Here is a 20,751-nt window from a genome sequence, read left to right as displayed (position 1 = left end):
TTCTTCGGCTGGGTGAACTGTATTATGAAGTCATTCCTGACGCAATGCCTGCACCCTAGTGACTCCCCGTACGACCAAAAGTTGTCCATGAAGTCCGTCTGAAGCCCTATTATTCGCCCTAAAGGATGCTGTTTCCACACTCAGTTTCTTTTCGCACGATCCGTTTTATTTGTGGCGAGTCGCCTTGTTTGTTTTAATGCAATCGAGTCGATGCTTCTTTGAGAGGGGAGTCATGCCGCGAATCTTTGCAGTATTTCTTTGGTCAGTTTTCAAAGCTACGTTGTTCCGTAACTTCGGACGCTTTTTCTCGAAAGTTTGTTACCACCTTTAAATTGAGCTCGTCCGACAGCGGTGGGCATTCTGTTCGACGACCGTCGAGCACGCGTGTTGCAACGCCGCCGCCGAGTCACTCAGTCAATTGTAGGCGCAAATTACCCCAAATAAATCTTTTTGTTTAGACACTATTTTCGCAACTTTTCTGTTCTTCGGACTGCAATCGTGACAATATTGAGAAATTGAAGGGAATCAGTTTTCGAACCGTGCTAGAGTATTAAAAATTCTGATTTGACAACGTCATAGATATCAGACCTCAGAAATGCGTCTTTGAGCTTTCAGTTTTGTTTTCACGAGCTACAAATCCAATAATCGATGTCGCGGCGAAGGGTGTGGTCCTGCTAAATACGCCATCATGGTCTGAACAAAAAAAAAAGAACACTTCAATGCATAAGTGCTTCTTGCCTTAAATGTTGAATTGACGCCACTTTGAGAACGAGCAACGAGCAAAAGCACAGATAACAAGTTTTCAAAACCATGTTTTTCACACTTCATATATCGAGCCAAACTGCCGATACCAACGTTTTAAAAGCTGTGCTCGCCATCTATGCTGGCGGCTGTCTATTTGGCAAACATGTTCAAGGATTCTAAAGCCAAGAAATGAAAGTTAATTTGTTAAATTTGTTAACAAATCTCTTTTATTTGCGGATGATAATGTAAATAATGCGTCTTCGAATTTATAAAGACTGCATTGAGCGCATTCATCATTATTCCACAGTGTTTAAAAGAAATGTCTCCACGTCTTACTGCGTAACACCCGGTGATTTGGTTAAGGGCCAAAGGAAGGCGTCCTCATCGTCGTTCGGCAGCGGTGAATCTCTTTGCTGGAGGTCAGCAACGCAAATGAGTTGTCTTTCAATTCGTTTACAGCTCTTACCACTGACAGGTTTCTGTCGCTCAGTTAGAAGCGTCTGACAACCTCGACCCCATAGGAAACACATAGTTAACTTCTTGCCCTCCTTCTGATGGGATGGCCGGTTTGGGCTAGTCGATTGCTCCTCGCGAGCGGTGAATGTTGATGGCACGCTGGCCGGTGATCGATTATACGGCAGTTAGCCGTACGATGAGCACTTCGGGTCTTCGTCCACTCGTCCGGCGACACGTCGCCGGTTGGGGCAGCAATTCCAACTTCTTAAAACAAAAGTTATTTATTAAGGACAGGATTAATAAAAAGGCTGGTGAGCGAAAGACAGTTAAAAAAAGGCAGTTTTAAAAAGGGCTGTTAAAAACAGCCGAGCTTGAGACTCGGCGCGCTCGTCCTAAGTCCTTGTTCCCAGCGGGTTTTTAACCCCTTCGATAATTGGGCGGAGCTGGAGTACACTAGCTCTCGCCCTATTTTAACCAACCGCAGTGCAGTGGCTACGTATGTGCAAGTGGGCGGAACCCAGGTCTTACCGATCCGATCGCAGTGAACCCCGCACCTCCTGGAACATGCAGGGCGCGTGACTCCGCGTAAGCAGTTCGCTGCATGTGCATTCCATCGATTGCCACGCACCGGATTTGCCGTCTCCGTTGACAGCCAAGGAATATCTTCCGCGGGACATGGTTGACTCGCGCCGGAACAGAAAAGGATTAGTTCCGTAGCTGGCAACGAGGCACCCTAAGCGGGGGCTTCACGCCTCGACGTACATTCCTCTATTTGCCCCGGGCACGACAGCTCCTGGGAACAGGTACGGGGGGGGGGGGGGGGGGGACGACCCATCGGTTCCCTGGGCTTCTAACTTAACACACATCTTCAACATTCCTATTCAGGGCCTGCCTTGGCAACCCGTCGCACCATGGCTAGAAGCTCCGGTGTTGTCTCCTTAGGTAGGATCGCAAACTAAGGCCTAAGGCTTAACACCTCGCGGACCGACTGAGAGAGAACCTCGACGGCACAAGCATGGATCTTACTTTCCAGGTCCTGTCGGGTCTTGTTTCTCCTCTTCTTGTTCAAGCTGGCGCGCCGCCTTTGCATAGTTGAGCGCCACAAGAACTGCATCATCCTATCTATTACGCGGGAAAAATCCGGTCACTGGCGCCAGTAAGTGAGCGGATGCAGGTGAAGGCTGTTCCGCTAAATTGGGACTTGACGGTTCCGCTCTGATTTAGAAATATTGATGATCATGGGCCATGGCTTCGGAAGCAGCATGCCCTCCAAAGAGAGCTCAGATTTCTCGCTGTAAAAACTTCGTTCGGATGGAGAAGGACATGGACCTTGCTGGGCAGACAGCATTAAGGATGAGGGAAAAATCTGTTTCTTTTTTAAATGTCGAAATTGAAAAAATGTCGAAATTGAAACACTGATAAGATATCGAAGTGCAAGAAATAATATTTTCTAGGACAGCAGCTTGGGATGCTAGCTATTCATTTGTGATTGAAAAGTGCAGAACGACAGGACAGAAGAGGAGACAGACGCCAACTAAAAAACCTATATCATGCGAAGATTTTGCCTGAAAAGGGCTTTCAAGGGTTAGTAGTCTTAGTTTCTCGCAAGAACTTACCAAGCGTTTTTTGCCATGTGCCACTCTCATAAATTACTACCCTCAAGGATCAGTACAGTGTGAGAGCTTTTACTGTGAAAAACAAGTAATGGTAAAATTTCTTGTAAATATTTAACCCCTAAGGAGGCCTCCATAGTTTAGTTTCTTGCAGCGCTCTTTAGGAGCTCACCAAGCTTTCCTTACATCTGATGTTTTGTGCTCGTCAAAAAACCCCGCCAACGTTTTGAAGACGCTGAAGTAACGAGCGTTAGCGGAACAATCGGCGCCTAGCGTCATCTCTCAGACAAATTACGATGTACGTCTACGCGTTGTCAAGTTGCACTCCCTCAAGATACGTTCCAAACCGAATTTGCTTCGTTTCGGGGGTCAAGGTGTGCCTAGAATTCGGCTTACGGGCGCGATATGGTAACGCTTCAAATAGTAATGGCATGTATACAATGTTTACCTATTATTTAAGTGTGGTTTTATTTCTATGCCACTTACCTACCGAATTCGGTACAGAACTGTCCCTGAAAGGTGCGCCTTGTTGTCGAAGTATATATATATATATATATATATATATATATATATATATATATATATATATATATATATATATATATATATATATATATATATATATATATATATATATCGCTCAAAGAAAATTAGTTCGGTTCCCACCGGCGGCATGGTTGTTTTTTCCGCTGCTTTATAAGTAATTTTCTTTGAGCGATTTATTAATCTAAGTATTATTATCCCACTGATAAGCATAACACATTTAAAAAAAAAATTAACGTTCCCCTATGCACCTTGGTCTCGGTGACTGTTCGCTCCCTTCATAAATTTGTCAAACGGGCCCCTCATTTCCTTTAACTTGTCTGCTAACAGCTTAACGAGGGTCTCGGTTCTAGCAGTCTTGATGCCATAGGTAGCATAAGAGGGCTCTCGCACAGTTTCCGCCTTCGCCGCTAGATGTCGTTCTACGTCACGCTCGCGGTATTACAGGACGTGCTACGTCCGCCGCTATGGTCGAGGGTGGCGCTGGTGAACACTCTCAAGACTCGCTTACACCCAGTAAACGTAAATACCCACGAGAGCAGCAGATTGGACAGCCGTCGCCGTAGCTCAGTTGGTAAGAGCACCGGACGCGATATTCGGAGGTCGTGGGTTCGGATCCCACCGGCGGCATGGTTGTTTTTTCTGCTGCTTTATAAGTAATTTTCTTTGAGCGATTTATTAATCTAAGTATTATTATCCCACTGATAAGCATAACACATTTAAAAAAAAAAATTAACGTTCCCCTATGCACCTTGGTCTCGGTGACTGTTCGCTCCCTTCATAAATTTGTCAAACGGGCCCCTCATTTCCTTTAACTTGTCTGCTAACAGCTTAACGAGGGTCTCGGTTCTGGCAGTCTTGATGCCATAGGTAGCATAAGAGGGCTCTCGCACAGTTTCCGCCCTCGTCGCTAGATGTCGTTCTACGTCACGCTCGCGGTATTACAGGACGTGCTACGTCCGCCGCTATGGTCGAGGGTTGCGCTGGTGAACACTCTCAAGACTCGCTTACGCCCAGTAAACGTAAATACCCACGAGAGCAGCAGATTGGACAGCCGTCGCCGTAGCTCAGTTGGTAAGAGCACCGGACGCTATATTCGGAGGTCGTGGGTTCGGATCCCACCGGCGGCATGGTTGTTTTTTCTGCTGCTTTATAACTAATTTTCTTTGAGCGATTTATTAATCTAAGTATTATTATCCCACTGATAAGCATAACACATTAAAAAAAAAATTAACGTTCCCCTATGCACCTTGGTCTCGGTGACTGTTCGCTCCCTTCATAAATTTGTCAAACGGGCCCCTCATTTCCTTTAACTTGTCTGCTAACAGCTTAACGAGGGTCTCGGTTCTAGCAGTCTTGATGCCATAGGTAGCATAAGAGGGCTCTCGCACAGTTTCCGCCTTCGCCGCTAGATGTCGTTCTACGTCACGCTCGCGGTATTACAGGACGTGCTACGTCCGCCGCTATGGTCGAGGGTGGCGCTGGTGAACACTCTCAAGACTCGCTTACACCCAGTAAACGTAAATACCCACGAGAGCAGCAGATTGGACAGCCGTCGCCGTAGCTCAGTTGGTAAGAGCACCGGACGCGATATTCGGAGGTCGTGGGTTCGGATCCCACCGGCGGCATGGTTGTTTTTTCTGCTGCTTTATAAGTAATTTTCTTTGAGCGATTTATTAATCTAAGTATTATTATCCCACTGATAAGCATAACACATTTAAAAAAAAATTAACGTTCCCCTATGCACCTTGGTCTCGGTGACTGTTCGCTCCCTTCATAAATTTGTCAAACGGGCCACTCATTTCCTTTAACTTGTCTGCTAACAGCTTAACGAGGGTCGCGGTTCTGGCAGTCTTGATGCCATAGGTAGCATAAGAGGGCTCTCGCACAGTTTCCGCCCTCGCCGCTGGATGTCGTTCTACGTCACGCTCGCGGTATTACAGGACGTGCTACGTCCGCCGCTATGGTCGAGGGTGGCGCTGGTGAACACTCTCAAGACTCGCTTACACCCAGTAAACGTAAATACCCACGAGAGCACAGATTGGACAGCCGTCGCCGTAGCTCAGTTGGTAAGAGCACCGGACGCGATATTCGGAGGTCGTGGGTTCGGATCCCACCGGCGGCATGGTTGCTTTTTCTGCTGCTTTATAAGTAATTTTCTTTGAGCGATTAATAATCTAAGTATTATTATCCCACTGATAAGCATAACACATTTAAAAAAAAATTAACGTTCCCCTATGCACCTTGGTCTCGGTGACTGTTCGCTCCCTTCATAAATTTGTCAAACGGGCCCCTCATTTCCTTTAACTTGTCTGCTAACAGCTTAACGAGGGTCTCGGTTCTGGCAGTCTTGATGCCATAGGTAGCATAAGAGGGCTCTCGCACAGTTTCCGCCCTCGCCGCTAGATGTCGTTCTACGTCACGCTCGCGGTATTACAGGACGTGCTACGTCCGCCGCTATGGTCGAGGGTGGCGCTGGTGAACACTCTCAAGACTCGCTTACACCCAGTAAACGTAAATACCCACGAGAGCAGCAGATTGGACAGCCGTCGCCGTAGCTCAGTTGGTAAGAGCACCGGACGCGATATTCGGAGGTCGTGGGTTCGGATCCCACCGGCGGCATGGTTGCTTTTTCTGCTGCTTTATAAGTAATTTTCTTTGAGCGATTTATTAATCTAAGTATTATTATCCCACTGATAAGCATAACACATTTAAAAAAAAAAATTAACGTTCCCCTATGCACCTTGGTCTCGGTGACTGTTCGCTCCCTTCATATATATATATATATATATATATATATATATATATATTGGGCTGACTTGCACCCAAAATGGACTGAATCACTCGGCGGCGGCGAAGCGACAAGCGTGCTCGGCGGTCGTCGAACAGAATGCCGGCCACTGTCGGCTGTGCTCAATTTAAAGCTGATAGCGAACTTTCGAGATAAATAGCGCAAAGTTAATAGAACATTCCGGAACAACGTTGAATCAGCTCTGCCTGGCTGCGATCAATCGAGATAAATCTAGTCGCGTCTTGCGTCGCAAACAAAGCGATAAAGTGATGTGGCGGCAGATGTGAAAAACGAACACAGTGCAAATATTCGCGGCAATATATATATAGCGCAACAAAGTAATACATACATAGCGGACCCGTACTACGACACTTTTGCTACGTTGGGGCGGAGTGGTGAGGAGGAAAGTTATGGGAGGCCAAAACAGATTTCAATGGCCGCCTTCTTGGACTCGAGAAGCCAGAGATGTGCCGCTGTTTTGTCCCCGACGAAATATTAACATAGTTCCACCTCTATCCGTCATATTGGACCGTGACGTCATCATTAGCACATGGTAGATGGTTGTTTCTACAATGCTATTGCAGATGGCGCTACAACTCGCAGTGCGAGATGTGCTCTTTATAATTGGCTGCCACATAAACGATGTGATCTCAGGGAGGTTAATGCCCCTTGATATTGAAAGTAGCGACTCTCTCCTCCACTCCTGCGTTTTCCTCCTCGATTATCTTCGCCCGCTGGGTGTGCGCGCTACGCGCGGCCCGCTTCTCAGGCCATCACGTGCTCGCCGGCCCCATGTGTTCGCTGGCACACATGAGCGCGCCAAAGTATGTGCTTTTTGCACGCACTTCACAAGAAAAGGATCACAAGAAAGTGACGCGACATGCGTGACTCTGCCACGAGCCATTTTTATCTTTTTCTCGTTCGAGCAGTGAAAGCACTAAACGTTAGCGCTTGCGGCATGAACAATCAAACCGCGCTCCATGCTCCTCAATACGGCAGAGTTTTTATTAGCATGAGATTTGCGTTACATTTTTATTCAATATTTTCCAGCTTACTGACACTTCGGCTCAATGTAGAATTGACCTAGCACTATATATTCGCGGAAGTACTGTTTATGACGCTGTTCTTTTGCAGTAGAGGCCGGTATAGATTGCGGTAACTTAGGCAACGAAGTCGTTTCACGAGTGAGTGGCAGCGAAAATGCTGGGAAATTTTCTTTAATGCGCGTTATGCATTTGTTAGCAAGTTTTCGACAAAAAATTTTAAGCTTCGCTCGTCGGAGTGATGCACACGCCGCGGCTTCATAGCCTTCATTACAAATTTTATTTCTGCTTGAAACACAAGAATTTTATTTTCTAGTTTTTTCACTACCTTTATTAACTATCGCAGAAGCGAGTATGGTTAATGGTCTGGCTTTAAAATTTTTATGTGACTGCTGGTGCCAACAGAAGAGTTTGTTAAGTGGCGGAAATATATGATATTCTCTTGATGACTCATGTAGGCTAATCCCTCGAAAGCATTCAAGAAATGCTTCAGAAGCCCGTGCTGAATCAACATTCAGAACTGTAAAGCGCGATCAGAAATGATGTATTCATTCCGTGCCTAAGTGAGTCTCATGGAAACGATTTCTGCTCTTATAAACTACGGAGCTAAACAATCTGATGTCAGTTTGAAAAGAGGATTCAATGTTGTTATCATAACAATTTCGCCTGCGAGAGTTCAAAGCTCGCTCTAAAAAGCACCTTCTCTGTGAGTCGCTGCTCATGTGGCATCAGATCTCGGAATTGCGGTAGAAATGCGCGCAGTCGCGACGGTGGAACGAGTGCTTCTCTCTAAACATTCACACCCTCTATAATTCCTCAGACAGACGATGGTAAAACGCCGTTAAAGCAACCGCGCTAGAGCACCGGGGCACACGGGAGAGAGACTGCCGTAAACGCTTCAAAAATCAACTTTTCTAATTTGCACAAGGTCAGGAGCACGCTTGTTAACTAGCAAAATATATCAACATCGACGATGCAAACGTTTGTCGCGGAAATCCACACTGAAATTCAAAAAATAAAGTGGCTATAATAGGCGTAATCCTCACGCCAACAGACGCGAACAGAACACGCAAAGAAATGCCATCAAAAGGAAAAATTAGCGTGTGAAACGACACGCAATGATCAGCGAATTATGCAAGATAATCAGCTTCCTGATCATCTCGGAAGGAGTTTTAAGTATGCACACTAGATTAGGTACCACTAAATGCACAGTACTTTGCCGAAGACGGTGTGCTTTGTCGAAACAAATTACTCAAGGGCGATGTTGTGGATGCACTTTTTTCTTCGGCTGATGTCATTTTTTCCTCGAGCACTCGCGAACAGCACGACGCCATTTTCACTCCTGTTTGCGCTCTGAAATGCATCGAAATCGGACATAACGCGGCAAAAAAACTAGAGTTCGAATTGCCATCGCGTAAGTCAACGGAGCTGAACCCACAGGAGAGGCAGATGGCCTGCGCATGGCACCGACGAAAGAAAACACAAGATAACGATCTTTTCTCGCTGGTTGTCTGGGCGACGGCGGGCAGGCCAATCACGGTTCAGAAAAGCGCCTAGCAGAGATTCGGGACAGGAGGATATGCCACAGTTCATGGCGCGGTGGCAAAGTTCACAAAAATGCGCTACTTTCAATGTCAAGGGGATTTAAGGGTGGTAGCAACCCCACGAAATCTGGAAACGTGATGATTTGTTGCTGCCACAGATAGCGCTGTGATCTCAGGGTGGTAGCAGACCCCACGAAATCTCGAAACGTGATGAGTAAGAGCTAACGCTCTTAAAGTAGCCGGAATTCTAGCCATGGTGCGACGCGTTGCCACGGCAGGCCCTGAATCGAAAATTGACTGGTGCGTTTCTGACGGGGTCGAATTTGTGAGCTGCTACAACTAAACGACCGAAATCTGCCAGTGGGACGAACTGTACGGCACTTGAAAGACAATTTCCTTGCACTGTTGACCTAGGACAAAGAGGGGAGCTTTCCTGTTATTGTAAGGGTCCGGACAATGCTAAGATGTTAGAAGCCATCAGTTTCGATTTTGCCGAGCACAAAACGTCAGTTGTTACAAAGGCAATGTGAGCTTCTAAGGAACTGTGCAAAAAAGCAAAACTAGCCGGTTTATTGCGAAACATAAGGACTCCCTACAAATTTTACCTTGATGTGTTCTTCACTGCAAAACAGCATATACTAGACTGGCCCCTAAAGGCCATAATTTCTGAGCGTGGCACATGCCGAAAATTGCTTGTAAGTTCTTGCGCGCAAAAATAAACTTAAAACTCTTAAGGACTCTTGTCAGGTAAAATCTGGGGTCGACAGAGGTTTTTAAGTCAGCGCCTCTCTCTTGTTCTATACCCTTGTTCTGCGCTTTCCAATCACAAACGAGTAACCAACAGGCCCAAGCTGCTGTCCTCCTGGAGTTCGTTTACCTGTTGCCTCTTAATAAGGCCAAATAAAGAAATAAAGGTTTCTCGGCCACCGCGGTGGCTCAGTTGTTATGACGCTCGGCTACTGACCCCAAGTCGCGGGGTCAATCCCAACCTCGGCGGTCGAATTTCAATAGACGCGAAATAACAGAGGCCCGTGCACTGACCGATGTCAGTGCCCGTTAAAGAACCCCAGGTGGTCGAAATTTTTGGAGCCCTTCACTACGGCGTCCCTCATAGCCTGAGTCGATTTGGGATGTTAAACCTCCATGAACCAAACCAAATAGAGGTTTCTTCTCTCTATGTCATCTTGAGCGGGCATTTTACAGCGCTCTTTCCGCCGCTTCGTGTTTGCGGTCACAAATGTAGACAATTAGTAGCGAGATATCTGGCACTGTTCACTCCAAAATGCACTCAACTTTGTTTGCTTTTGCCGTTTGCAGATAACGCCGTAGTTCCATGTTTCGGAGAACTGCAGCCCATCGCAAACCGTGTAATCGTGGTTTCCCATACGGTCCAATATACAGAATGAGGCTAAAAGTAAACATCTAAATTAAACTTTCTGATTGCGAGGCGGTTGGTTATTATCGTTCCTACTTATCACGCGATAGCGTATACAGCTCATTCGCTCGAAAAGCCCTCGGCGTAGTCGGCACCGCATGTCGGAAATAATCGAGGCCTGCGTAAAAGATCGTATCTGCCAACCGTTTGCCGCAGAATGTTCCGAATGGTCATACGATTCAGCGTTTCGTGCAGGATAAACGTACTAGTGAAGATAGAGCGTAGTTTACGGCAGGTATTCAACCGGTGACCTATAACCGGGGCCGCGTAAAAAAAACGTCTTATCATTGTAATTTGTGGTACTAGTGATTGCTGTTTGCTTGGCGTGTTATACGCAATAACGGGTTAGTGAAATAATTCAAAGTTATGGCATAATTAAAGAAATTAAATTTGGAAATTAAAAAAAATGATTGTTCAAGGGTGCCAAAACGCTCAGAATGGTAAGCCAATGCTCGATGATGCTAATTAAGAAAATTTTAGTTTGTAAGTGATTAATAATTTGTTGAAACAACTTAAAGAAATGAAAAATGCATAACCCGCCGCGGTGGCTGAGTGGTTACGCGTTCGCCTAATAAGCCGGCGTACCCGGGTGTGAACTCGACCACGGCGGCCCCGTTTCGATTCAGGCGAAATGGAAATGACGCTTGTGTGCTGTGCGATGACAGTGCACGTTAGGTAGGTAAAGTTAAATGATTAAAATCAGGGGATTGCTTCTTGAGGCTTATGGGTGGGGTCCTTATTCCGTGGCTCCACTGGCGTCGACGGACTTGCTTTATGAGGGCTCTTTGGTCCTCGCCACGATCTCTGGGCAGCAGCACCTCCCACCGCTCGAATAACGAGTACTGCGTCTGTAGTGGTTCGGTTCCGCCCGCATCAACACGAAATGTGCAAGTGTGTTGGGCGGCCCTGGCACCATGGGCATGTGTCAGAGTATATAGTGTTGGGTGCACGAGAGGAAGTTTGTGGAGATGAGGGAAAGTGTTTGTTCGGATCTGGTGCCAGGAGGTAGCGTTCTGGGTGCGTAATTTTTTTAGCGAAAGCTACATTGGCTATGAACTCGCAGTTTCACCGTGCTCCGTGGTCGCACCGCGCGTTGTGACCAATCACGTGACTGGTTACATGACAAACCGCGTGACGAACCACGTGACAACTAGCCAGACAACCAGACTAACCTGGACTTGCAATCAAGATTAACCAAGCTATGCCTTAGCTTTCGCTACGTATATCCTGGCATACCCGAGCTAAGCCGCTGCCATTTTTTTTGTGGGGAGGAAGGTATTTCTAGCACTCGAGAGGCTGGAACTCTAAGCGTTTGTTGCACGTGGAGTGAATAGCGATGAATTGGAATGCGCTCGATGGCCCCGCTCGGTTGATTACTGCTCTAGCTAAAGCGTGCGCTCTTTTATTTCCCTCTAGTCCTTCGTGACCAGGGGTCCACGTTATCTGGTGGGGTTTATTAAGCGGTCAGGTACACATGAGCCGAGCGACGTGTCTTGGGACGCGTCTACCTAGGAAGTTCCGCCAGGCTTGCTGGGAATGCGTGACCACATAAGCGTTGTGCCCTTGCGCGTCGCAGTGCCGTATGGCCAGTGCAGCAGCGGAAGCTTGAGAGTCGGCTGTGGCGGAGGCAGCGAGCACCGTGGTGAATTCGGAATTTATCACTGTAACCGCGTATTTATTGTGTTCCGGGTATGCCGTGGTGTCCGCATACACGCAATGGCAGAGATGTTCGTAGGTAGATGCCTTCGTAGGTAGGAAAATCTTGCTTTGCGCCTGTCGCTGTGGACATATTTGAAAATACGCCCCTCTATCGAAGCTACTTTGGTTTTAGTTCTTTGCAGTTTCTCTATGGAGGATTCAGTCTAAGGCTCGTAAGTCTGCCGTCGTGCCTACACGCCTGAGAAGAGCGTGGCCGGCTTGTGTTTGTTTGAGACGAACTGTTTGTGGTGTGAGAACTCGTTCCTGGAGCTCCGATCACGTGTTGAAAGGAACAAGAGCGTGAAGGCTTTCTGTCAAGGTGCTGGGCGGAAGATTAGGCGCCGTTTTGTATGCCCCTGCTATTGTGGTGTCAGTCTGTTGCTCCTCATGTTTCGTGGTCTTGTGAAGAGGAAGTCCGTACGTGATTCTATTGAGCACTAGCGCTTGGATCAAGCGCATTGTGTCCTCTTCTCGCATGCTTTGGTGATGTCGGGTGATACGACTAATCATGCGGGTTGTTTGAGTAGTGGTGGTTTTAAGCTGCCACAAAGAAACACCTACAGGAAGCAGCACAGGTAGTGGAAGATTTCGGTTCTAAATGTGGTCTTCACTGCACCGCAGAGAAGTCCGAAGTAATACGTGTTCATAATTTACCATACAGGTGACCGGGCGCGCTCAACCTTAGGATAGATGGGCAGCCCATAACGGAAGTGGAGCTTATCCGGACACTTGGACTTTGGATCCAGGTCAACCTCAAGGCTACCCACACCTGTGCACTTTAAAGATCACCAGGTAGACAAAATTATTCCTGAGACATCCACTACGGCACCTCTTTCTTCCATCCTTCTTTCACATGCTCCTTTATCTCTTCCTTTACGGCGCAGTGCGTTTGTCCACCGAGTTGTGTGAGAGAATTACTGCGTCATTTCATTTCCTAGAAACAAATTTTAAGGGCGTTAGAGCGATTTATTAGGGTCTGCTACCACCTCCATTCGGCGTGAAATTATGCAATTGACACAAGGCCCACCCCCCTACGGCTCCTGCGCGCCCTGGCCTGCTGTCTCGGAGGTGCAGCGAGAGATAGTCGGCATTGCGGGAAAGCGGAGCACACCCCTCTGTGCTGTGCAGCAGTTGGCCAGAGCCGTCATACACGAGGAGCTCGAGGACCATCTCCTCGTGTACACCGACGGCTAAGTGGCCCGCAACAGCTGCTCCCTTGCTGCGGCGGCCACCATCCCCGCCCTGCGACTGCACAGCCAGCAACACGCAGCCTTCCTGGGCTCCTCCACCACGGCGGAGTTGATGGGGATCCGGCTCGGGCTGGACCTGCTGCTCACCCTCGGCCCTCCGCCGCCAAGGAGTGCTCTGCTGTGCGACTCCCGCGCCGCCCTCAGCCGCCTGCAATCTAACGGCCGCGGTACCCCACTAGTGCGGAAAATTCGCTCGTGCATCGAGCGCCTCGCGCAGAGAGGTTGTGCCGTGCGTGCACAGTGAGTGCCAGGTCACTGCGGCATCGCAGGCAACGAAGAAGCTGACGACCTCGCGACCGCTGCACACCAAATACCTGCCAGCGATCTGCCCCTTGCGCTTTAGGACGTGCGTGCAGCCATTCACGACCATCTCTGAAAGAAGCACCCCGAACCACGCATCGCAGGAGGTGAGCGCATCGACAGTGTCACCGGCTGTCGCGCACTTACACGGTCGCAATGTGCAATGATCCACCGCGCGCGCATTGGCTGCGTGTGGCCCAAGGAACGACGGGTGCGTCACGGAATCGCGACGAGTGATGTATGTGACGGATGCGGTGCAGTGGAAACACTAGAACATCTGCTTCTTCACTGTGCCGCGTTCGCCGATGCTGGTCGCGATATGCTCGCGGCCAATAGGGCGCAGGGAATACTACCAGACTCCATCAAGACGCTATTGTGGCCGCAGGGCAGTGCGCGCACTCGTGAGCGAACTTTGGTGAGCCTCTGTGCATTTCCCGAACACACGGGCTTGACGTCCCATCTGTTCTCCTTCAGGTAGCTACACGCAGTGACCGAACGCTCCGCGAGTTCTACCTTGAACGATTAATAACTGGACGCCCCACTCCAGTTGTAACCAACACAGTGCTGAGCGCGTGTGTGATTTAATACCTCTAAAATGAACTAATCACGCGCACAACCTGGACACATTTCTGATTGTGTAAATAGCTTGTACATATTACTTCTCCCCCTGTCCTCTCTTCCTGTCCCCTCACGTCTTTCATATCATTTCTCCATTCTGCCTGCTGTCCTTTATTTCCGCTACCCCAGCTCAGATGCTTCAGTATCGATGGCAGATGCCGAGGCTAGCAAAAATCTTTTCCTTCCTTTATAACAATATTTTTTTTAATAAAACCACTACACCACCTCTCGCTACGTATATCCTGCCACAGGCAAGGTAAGTAATAATTGGTTTTTTGGGGAAAGGAAATGGCGCAGTATCTGTCTCATATATCTTTGGACACCTGAACCGCGCCGTAAGGGAAGGGATAAAGGAGGGAGTGAAAGAAGAAAGGAAGAATAGGTGCCGTAGTGGAGGGCTCCGGCATAATTTCGACCACCTGGGGATCTTTAACGTGCACTGACATCGCACAGCACACGGGCGCCTTAGCGTTTTTCCTCCATAAAAACGCAGCCGCCGCGGTCGGGTTTAAGCCACTGCCACTTTTTGGGGAATGAAATATGAGCATAAATATTTACTGTGGTTTACCCTGGCTGAATTTAGTAAGAGGATCAAAAGCTCTTTCAAGGTCAGCGCACGAAGGCAAGTTGTTGTTGCTGCTGTTGTTGCGATTGAAGGAAGAAAGAAAAGGAAAGCGCAGGCACATGCCGCGGTGGCTCAGTAGTTAGGACGCTCGTCTACTGATCCGGAGTACCTGGCGTCGAACCCGACCACGTCCGCCGCCTTTCGATGGAGGCGAAACGCAAAAGGCGTCCGTGTGCTCCGCGATATCAGTGCACGTTAAAGGTCCACAGGTGGTCGAAATTATACCGGAGCACTCCACTACGGCACCACTTTGTTCCTTTCTTCTATCCAGTCCCTCCTTTATCCCTTCCCTTGCGGCGCGGTTCAGGTGTACGCCGAGATATGAGACCTGCAGATACTGCCCCATTTCCTTTCCCCAAAAACCAATATTCATTTTCAGGAGCCTGCCCACTGGCTCAACTTGAGCCACAATCGGTGTTATGACAGAAGGAAGAAAGAAAAGTGCATGGGCCTGCCCACTAGCAGAAGCTGAGCAACAATCGCTGCCACGTGCAGACAGCAGGAGAGTTGATGTGAAAGGAAAGGTGAGATGTGAAAGGAAAGGTTGAAAGAAAGGGACGCGCGTCGCAACAATCGCGCCACCTGAATCGATGACGACGGTTTAGCAATAGATACCCCCGGTGACAAGGAGACCTCGCCACATGTGCGAGAGCCCCTGGATCTCATCCTTGTAAAGTCAGGAAGCCGCCATCCACTGCCAAGCGCACGCAGCATGATTTTATATAGCTAATGGCATGTCACGCAATTTCAGACAGTTTCGAGCGTGCCACCTGCTCCGCATACGCAGTTGTGGCGAGGCGCAGCAAGGAACGTGATCCGATAGTTGCGAGGCATCGGGTCAACGCTCGCAGCCATAATGAGGTGTGGCTAGTCACGTGGCACGACGCCACTGCCAAGCATCTGGTCCATGCGGTTTAAGGCAAAACCTTTTCTTGACTCATGAGTGTCCGCAGGAAGTGCCCGCCTCACTTGTCAACAGTCGTCATCAAAATTAAAGTAATCAAAATAAAAATGAAACACAACAAATTGCAAAATAATAAAACGATTGGGAATTAAAAATAAAAAATATTACTAACAGAGAGAACAATTAAAATAACGAAGAAAAATCAAAATATATTCATAGAAAACAAAAAGAATAGAAAGTCAGAAGTACGAGTAAATCAAAAATAAAGAAATAAAAAGAAAAATAAAAACAAAAATATAGAAAAGTACAATGCGTACTGTCGTCGTGGAAAAACCCCGCGTTCTAGAAAGTTCCATGCTTTCGCATTCCTGCACGTAAGTAGACAAGTGCACTCAGAATATTTAAGGTCAAATTTATTAGCCACATGACCTCAGCTTTGTTCGGCAGGAGCAGAGCTTCCGCACGAAAATGTATAATAATAATAATAATAATAATAATAATAATAATAATAATAATAATAATAATAATAATAATAATAATAATAATAATAATAATAATAATAATAATAATAATAATAATAATAATAATAATAATAATAATAATAATAATAATAATAATAATAACAATAATAATAATAATAATAATAATAATAATAATAATAATAATATAATAATAATAATAATAATAATAATAATAATAATAATAATGATAATAATCGGTTTTGGGGGAAAGGAAATGGCACAGTATCTGCCTCATATAGCGTTGGACACCTGAACCGCGCCGTAAGAGAAGGGATAAAGGAGGGAGTGAAAGAAGAAAAGAAGAAAGAGGTGCCGTAGTGGAGGACTCCGCAGTAATTTCGACCGCCTGGGGATCTTTAAAGTGCACTGACATCGCACAGCACACGGGCGCCTTACCGTTTTGCCTCCATAAAACGCAACAGCGGCGGTCGGTTTCTAACCAGGGAACACCGGATCAGTAGCCGAGCGCTCTAACCATTGAGCCACCGCGGAGGGTAGAAAATGTCAAGCGGTTTGGAACTGCTAAGCTCGAAGTGTGTGAAAGGTTTTTTTGCACTATGGTATACCACCATCGCGTACATAGAAATAAAAAATAAATAATTGGATTTTTGGGGAAAGGAAATGACGCAGTATCTGCCAAACACCTCGGCGCACACCTGAACCGCGCCGTAAAGGAAGGGATAAAGGGGGGACTGGAGGGAAGAAAGAAAAAGTGAGGTGTCCAAGTAGAGGGCTCCGGAATAACTTCCAAAGCCTGGGGTTCTTGAACGTGCCCTGTCATCGCGCAGCACACGGGTGCCTTTAATATTAATAATAATTGTTTTTTTTTGGGGAAAGGAAATGGCGCAGTATCTGTCTCATATATCGTTGGACACCTGAACCGCGCAGTAAGGGAAGGGAGAAAGGAGGGAGTGAAAGAAGAAAGGAAGAAGAGATGCCATAGTGGAGGCCTCCGGTATAATTTCGACCACCTGGGGATCTTTAACGTGCACTGACATCGCACAGCACACGGGCGCCTTAGCGTTTTTCCTCCATAAAAACGCAGCCGCCGCGGTCGGGTCCGAGCCCGGGAACTCCGGATCAGTAGTCGAACGCCTAACCACTGAGCCACCGCGGCGGGTACGGGTGCCTTTGCGTTTCGCCTTCTGCTGCTGCTGATGCTGACAGAAAGAAAAGTTCGCGGGCCTGTCTACTGGTTCAAGCCGAGCCACGCTCGCTGCCGCGTGCTGAGAGTAAGAGGGTCAATGTATAGGAAAACAAGGATAGAAAGAAAAAGCGCGTGCTTTCCCGGAGGCAGTGCAATACCGGGTCAACCCGTGCCAGAGTGCTTGAAGCACTCCGCCATATTCCAAAAAGAAATTTAACATCTTGGTGTCAAAGACCAGTAGCAGATATTAAATAATAAACTATTAAAATATTTAATAACTATTAGATGCTAAACTACTAAGTCAGGTATAAGGTCCACTATTCGCCTCAAACCCGAGCACGACGGCTGCGCTTCGCCTCATTCGAAACGCGGCAGCCGCGGTCGCGCTTGATCCCGGGTACTCCGGATCAATAGCCCAACGCCCTGACTACTCAGTCACCGTGGCGAAAGACCGATTGAGCTGCGCGCATAATCTGGGACTACGTTATGCGCATTTATCATCGATTGTGCAATGTTCTCAACGCACAACGCGAGTACAGCCAATGAACGCCAGCGGCCTATGGAAATTGATTGGATTGTAAAACATTTTGCGTCGAGAGCAGGTTGCAGGAAACACATACTAGATGGCCGCTAGCCCATGGCTGGCGGCGACCTCATTGGCCCGCTCGATTGCCTGTACTTGATTGTTAGGGTCCGAGCTGGCCAGCACGGCCTCCCACCGCTCGGGAGAAGGCAGCTGTATCAACTCCGCCAGAGAATCTGGTCGTATGTGGCCCTTTCACCACAATTATGAGAGTTTGGGCCACACTGGCCAGGGTACATGAGGGCAAGCACTGCCGGATTCATAACAGAGCGTGTTTGCAGTCGGCGCCAGGTAACTTCCTGCGCTTTTGTTGACGATTTGTCAGGAGGGGAATATGCGCGCTTCTCCAGCTTAAAGTGATGGTTGGTGCCATGAAATGAGATCAACCCGTCCCTCGTGAAATTCGGGTCGGAGGGCGCGCTCACTGCCCGGTCGACGAAACCTCGGCCTTGCGCGTGAGCCGTCTCGTTCCCTTGGCTAGACGAGTTGGCCGGGATCCAGATCAATTCAACTCCTCTAATCGGAAGAGGGGTGTTTTGAAGGACGCGGTGCGAGGTAGATGTGATACGGCCCCTCGCGAAATTTCGTATGGATGTTCTGGAATCACTGAATATAGAATCAGCACGCGTGTTTGCTATAGCTGAGGCTATTGCCGCTTCCTTCGCCTTTTTGGAGGAGGTGGTTTCTATCGACGCGGGCGCCAACGGAGCGCCGCTCCCGTTCACCGCGACAAGTGCAAACGCTTTTCTCTGGGTTTGCGTGTATTCCGCTGCGTCCACAACGGCCACATTGTCGTTCCGGCCGGCCGTATTTGGTGTGCAGGTCGTGAGCCCTCGCTGTGCGTCGGCCTTCGCCGTGCGGGGTGCATGTTCCTGGGTGGGGTTTTAATCAAAAGGGCTTTCCTAATTGAACCTGAAAATCGGTTTAGAAATTTTCTGAAATGTACCCCAAGTGGTCGAAATTATTCCGGAGCCCTCGACTACGGCACCTCTTCTTCCTTTCCTCTTTCTGTGCCCCTTTATCTCTTCCCTTAAGGCACGATCCATGTGTCCGCCGAGATGTGCGCCGTTTCCTTTACCACAAAACCAATTATCAGAAAGTTTTATTAATAATGATTGGTTTTTGTGGAAAGGAAATGGCGCAGTATCTGTATCATATATAGGCGGACACCTGAACCACGCCGTAAGGGAAGGGATAAAGGAGGGAGAGAAAGAATAAAGGAAGATAGAGGTGCCGTAGTGCAGGGCTCCGAAAATATTTCGACCACCTGGGGATCTTTAACATGAACAGACATCGCACAGCACACGGGCGCCTTAGCGTTTTGCCTCCATAAAAACCCGACAGCGTCTGCTGCGTTTTTACGGAGGCAAAACGCCAAGGCGTCCGTGTGCTGTGCGATGTAAGTGCACGTTAAAGATCCCTAGTAATCGAAATTATTCCGGAGCCCGCCACTACTGCAACTCTTTCTTCCTTTATTGTTCCACTCCCTCTTTTATCTCTTCCCTTACGGCGCGGTTGAGGTGTCCACTGATATATGAGACATACTGCGCCATTTCCTCTCCACAAAAATTAATTATTATTTTTAAAATTTTAATAATAATTATAATTGGTTTTGGGGAAAGGAAATGGCGCAGTATCTGTCTCATATATCGCAAGACCCCTGAACCGCGCCGTAAGGAAAGGGATATAGGAGGGAGTGAAAGAAGAGAGGTAAATTGGTTTTGTGGGAAGGAAATGGCGCCCATCTCGGCGGACACCTGGACCGTGCCTTAAGTGAAGAGATAAAGGGGGCACTGAAAGAGGAAAGAAAAAGAGAGGTGCTGTAGTGGTGGGCTCTGGAATAATTTCGACCACTTCGGGTACATTTCTTTATTCTGTAAATTTTTTTGCATATTACCTCACTCCCTATCCTTTATTCCGGTCCCCTTACCTCTTTCAGCTCATTTGTGCATTCTGCCTGCTATCCTAAATTTTCTCTGGCCGAGCACAGGTGCTTCAATATCGATGGCAGATCCCGGAGCTAGCAAAAACCTTTTCCTTCGTTTTAATCATTATTTTAATAAAAGGAGTTACTTCTTGCTTCTAAATCTTTAACGTGCACTGACATCGCACAAGCACTCGGTCGCCGTTTTGCGTTTCGACTACATCGAAACGCTGCCGCCGCGGTCGGGTTCGAGCCCGGGTACTCCGGAGCAGTAGCCGAGCGCCCTAACCACTCCAGTTCTGTGTTTCTGCCACAACAAAGTCAACACCAACCCCTGCAGCGCACATACCTCTGTTTCCACCGCCGCGTAGCTCAATAAGTTACCGATGTGTCCTCTCATCCACGGTTCTATTTATGTGTCTTTCCACAAAATCAAACTTCTTCAACGTCGTCAACGCCAGCGCCAGCGCCAATGAACGCTGGCGGCCTATTACTCCAGTGCAACGTTTCTGCCGCGACCGGCTACGCACAGCCCGATTGAGGTGTCCACTGACCCACTTAGCCAGTTCGACTTCCTACTCAGTGTCTGCCGCCAGACACAAACCCCTGAATCCCAGGGAGTGGGGATAGAAGTGCTCTTGCACTGAAAACCTTGTTTAGAAGTGGCAGTAAACTTAAAAATTGCTGACTTGCCTTTGCTTCCTTGATATAGGAAAGAAAATATGAGTGAATTTCTGGACCTCCGACCCCGCCGCGGTGGCTCAGTGGTTAGGGCGCTCGACTACTGATCCGGAGTTCCCGGTTTCGAACCCGACCGCGGCGGCTGCGTTTTTATGGAAGAAAAACGCTAAGGCGCCCGTGTGCTGTGCGATGTCAGTGCACGTTAAAGATCCCCAGGTGGTCGAAATTATTCCGGAGCCCTCCACTACGGCACCTCACTCTTCCTTTCTTCTTTCACTCCCTCTTTTACCCTTCCCTTACGGCGCGGTTCAGGTGTCCAACGATATATGAG

This window comes from Amblyomma americanum, chromosome 5, assembly GCF_052857255.1.
Source record: "Amblyomma americanum isolate KBUSLIRL-KWMA chromosome 5, ASM5285725v1, whole genome shotgun sequence".
Classification (NCBI taxonomy): domain Eukaryota; kingdom Metazoa; phylum Arthropoda; class Arachnida; order Ixodida; family Ixodidae; genus Amblyomma; species Amblyomma americanum.
Note: the sequence above shows the minus strand (reverse complement) of the source record.